The 4277-nt window shown below is 39.0% G+C and overlaps 1 protein-coding gene across 1 annotated transcript in view; it reads left to right on the forward strand.

Annotated features, from left to right (window-relative positions):
• Positions 1 to 4277, forward strand: part of Igf1r (insulin like growth factor 1 receptor) — a 290438-nt gene that overhangs the window by 87472 nt on the left and 198689 nt on the right. The gene's annotated exons all lie outside the window — the stretch shown is intronic.

Here is a 4277-nt window from a genome sequence, read left to right on the forward strand (position 1 = left end):
CCTTACTGGCTCTCAGTAATATCACCTGTAGTATCAGCTTTAGTAGTTTAATGGTTATTTATGTTTTGTGTGTGTGTTGAGGGGAGGGTGTCGATTACTTACGTCAAAGACTTTTGAAATACGTTTGGAAGAGATGAATGTGTACCTTTTGAATAATTCTAAAACCAAAACTGCTCCCCTTAACCTTTATTTCTGATTTGGTTATTGTGTCTAGGGAGTGATCCTTATGTGACAAAACTATGATTTCAACCTTTATACTTCTGCATGCACAGCTTTTAATATCTTTTCCCGTTGAGTGCATTCTTCAGCAAGTATATGTAAATTGAAGACGTGTGTGTGTTAATAGCCTTTATTGACTTTCATTGTAGGTATCCGAAAGAAATCTCAGTTATGACTCCTAATATTCACTTATAGTTCTCGCCTACCTTTTTCAGGATTCATTTGAATGCTTTAAAACTTCTTGCGGTGTGAGTCATTAGTTCATTGAACATCTTCGTGGCAAATGTGGTTAATTAGTTTTATCTGGAGCCATTTTTGCTTGACTCTTCAGACTTGTTATTCAGCAGGAGCAATGGTATTCCAGGAGTTACAAGAATTCAGAGCCAGAGAAAGATGCTGTCCAAGTTAATTTTGGCTTGGTTGGATGGATGCTCACATGTCACATACAGAGAGTCTAAGGGGCTCTGTGTTGTGGGGGGTCAAGGTGGGGTACATCTATTTTCTTTCAGAGAGACTCCAAATATGCAGTAGTTAAGTGCTTTTTGTTGGCCCGTTACTCAAGTTTTTGTTGTTCCTGGAAGATACCATTGTCTTTAAAAGTTATTATTTGTTTAAAACAATTCCATTTAGGTAGGGTTAGTGTTGTAGCAGGAGAACTTGGTGTAGGTATTTATACCTCCCTGAAAGTTGTTTTCATCTGTAAGATGTGGATTTACCACCCCTCTAACTTGTGAGATGATCCACTGGTCCACTGCATTTGAGCACCGGGTAATGCACATTGGGAGGATTTATCCTAGAAGTTGACTTCAGAGACAGTTCACTCTCATTTCAGATTGATTCACCAGTCATACGGAGTGCCAGTACTTTAGTTGGTGGTTCTCTCCTCTTTTCTGACATTCTTCTTATCAAATGTTGCTTTATAAACTTCACACTAACCCCACCAGGAGACATAGAATAAGGCCTTTTGTTACATGCATATCCTTTAATTTGCCAGTTTTTTTTTCTTCTTTTTCCCTTTACTTATCTTGTTGTAGACAGCCAAGGGAAGATGCCATCCTTTTTAATGCAACTCTAACAATTAAAGCTGTATCATAAATATTTGTGTGGCTATCTATTCTTGGTGACACAAAGTGATTTGGGTCACTCTGACATTTAATCAAGTTAAACAACATGGCTCTTAGAAAACATGTTTAGCAGGTAACCTGAGAGCGAAATACCCAATAACACAACTGAAAAATTCTGTCAGGATTAGTTGATTAATTTCTTAAGCACTTCTCATCCATTTTGCCTCTAATTTTCATTTTTCTTAGTTTTCATTTAACTGCTGTGGCCTCACTCGTTATTTAATAATGAATGATTGCAAATTGTTTGTGTGTTTTTGTAATTAGAGTGTGATAGTAATCGCCTACCAGATGAGCTGACATTATAATGACATGAAGTCAGTAACAATTACGCCTAACAGGAAAATTAATTATGTAATCCTATCATCCCATATTTGGCCTAAGAGATTAGATTTGGCTGTTACTAGGCTGCCTGGGTGGGTGACAGCCTGGTGTAACACTTCTTATTTTTCTGGTTGGAGTAGCTGTCCATAAAGTTCATTGTGCTACCTGGGAACATCATTTGATCAGTGCAAATTTAAAAAATACTTTTAAGCTTTCGATTTTTCTGCATGAAAAAAGAGAGAACCTATTCTACATGAGTGTTTTATTTGCCTAGTTTCTTAATGAATGAAGATATTCTATTTCAGTGCCAGAGGGGCCATCCTTTCTTCTTCCCCTTTCTTACCTTGAAGGGACGTGAAGCTGTGAGTAAATGGTTGGCGTACAGCAATACCATTTTGACTCTGGCATTTGGCATTCGTCCACTGTGGACCCAAGGAATCCATCTCCAGTACATATGCGGCTGCAAATCTAAGGTACAGGCAGAGTCTGAAAGAGCTCTGGAAGGCCCCATCGGATGACCTGGCACATTGTCTATGCCTCCCTGGGGGGTGTTGCTTGGTCTGGGAAGGCCTACTCTGCTGCCCTGCCTTCCCTCTTGTGTCTGAAGCTTTGTGGGTCACAGGCAAGGAGAATGGTATCCCTGGCCAGGTATGTCTTGCCTGTGAGAAACCCTGAAATTCTCTAATCTGACTTCTCACCTTCCAGGTGCAAAAATTGATGCCACGAGATGTTTTGAGATTTGTCTAAGAGCAGAGCTGGGGCCACAACCCAAATACTTTGAACCGTGTATGGTACTCTATCATACCTTAGTTTTGTTTTGTGCTGTTTAAAAATCACCTAAAACTACTCGGCATACAAAAACAAAAGTGTATCTCTAAATTTAAGAATTTGGGAACAAACAACCCCAAAAAACACAGAAAAGGCCCCTATAATTCTACCAGTGAGAGCCCTGGGGGTTATTTTCTTATCTTGATAAAGCACGTAATTGAGCCTATATAATGCAACTGTGTACCTATAGTAACGATAGTTACATATTTGTTTCCTAGCAGGTTAAAGCTGCTCAGTGCCTTGCCTTAGTTTCTGTATGAGCCCTGTTTTTAATGGCTTTGTAAAGTTACATGGGGTGAAGATTCCACACTGTAATTAACCACTCCCCAGCACTTGGCATATGCATAGGTTCCTGTTTTTTGATAAATTGTACACGAAGAAGGTTGCAGCATTGTTGGGCCTTAATCTTCTTTATTTCAGATTATTTCCCTCAAATTTTATTTATTTTATTTTACTCCTGAAATAGGATTTCCGAGGGAAGGTCTGAATTTAAGGCTTTTAAGCAATATGTGCATATTGCTTTCCAGACATCCTATCCTGGTTTATCCTCTGATTGGTGCTTCTAAAATCTGTGCTTTCATGTTGTTCACATTGGCTTTGTGGGAAATTCCTCATAATCAGAAAAACATGCGAAGGTGAATAGCATAATTGTTTGGATATATGCTGTGGTTTGAGCGAACTTCTTCCACCCTCTCGCCTCCCTATCCAAGTCAGTGTTACTCTGCATAACAACTTCTGTAAACTCTTTACTGCTTGTGATATCTATTTTGTCAGTCCACTCCAGTGTTCGTTTACAATGGGATTAGAGTACTAGGCTATGTCTTTTCAGGGGTCCTGCCTACGAAATTGTATACAGTCTTGGTTCTTTGGGTACTAAATTAGATAACTGCTCAGACCCAGCTTCAGCATTTGCCGTTTCGGGGCCCTCTCCTCATATTAGTCAATGACAAATAAGACTTTCAATCATTCATTTGGACTGTTGGCATTTACAGCTATTTTCTAGACCCCAGACCAGGTCATTTTTGCATAAAATCAGGACACAAATTTTGATCGAATTGAGTTTATTAATGGGAACAGGTAAGTATAGCTCAATTAAGTTTGCTTTGAGTTATTAGAAATGACCCATACTTCAGTGTAAGTTAAAATATATTATTTTGGGCTGGGGGAGTGGTTCAAGTAGTAGAGCACCTGCCTAGCAAATGTGAGGCCCAGAGTTTAAACCCCAGTACCGCCAAAAAAAAAAAAAAAAGTATTATTTCAATCAGTAGCTGTTACGGTAGGAAAACAGCTCTTCAGGAGAGATGAGAGTGTATTTGGGGCTGGAAAATTAGGTGAATTTTGATATAAATTCCTGCTCTCTAGAAAATGTGGGTTTATTTATAAAGATAATTGAATTTTACACAAAAAAGCTTTTGACACATTTTATTTAGTTTTAAACTTATCATCTATTTGAAGGGAGTTGGTGAAGAATTCCCTGTTAGCCAAACCATGGTGAATTAATGTTTCATATAGATGGTTTTATTTCCTTGATATGATATTATTTGGATCATGAGGCAAATATCTTAGAAAAACGTGAGCTGAAAAGATGTGAGTTGGAGCTGTGCGTAACGGCTCTAGAGTACTCCCAGCTACTTGGGAGGTAGAGATCTGGAGGATTTAAGTTCAAGGCCAGCCAGGGTGGGAAAAAAAAAAAAAAAGAGTGAGAGAGACTCCATCTGAATTAAGAAGCCACGTGTGGTGGTGGTGGTGGTGGTGGTGGTGGTGGTGGTGGCGGCGCATGCCTTT

Source organism: Castor canadensis, chromosome 19 (assembly GCF_047511655.1).
Source record: "Castor canadensis chromosome 19, mCasCan1.hap1v2, whole genome shotgun sequence".
Taxonomy (NCBI): Eukaryota; Metazoa; Chordata; class Mammalia; order Rodentia; family Castoridae; genus Castor; species Castor canadensis.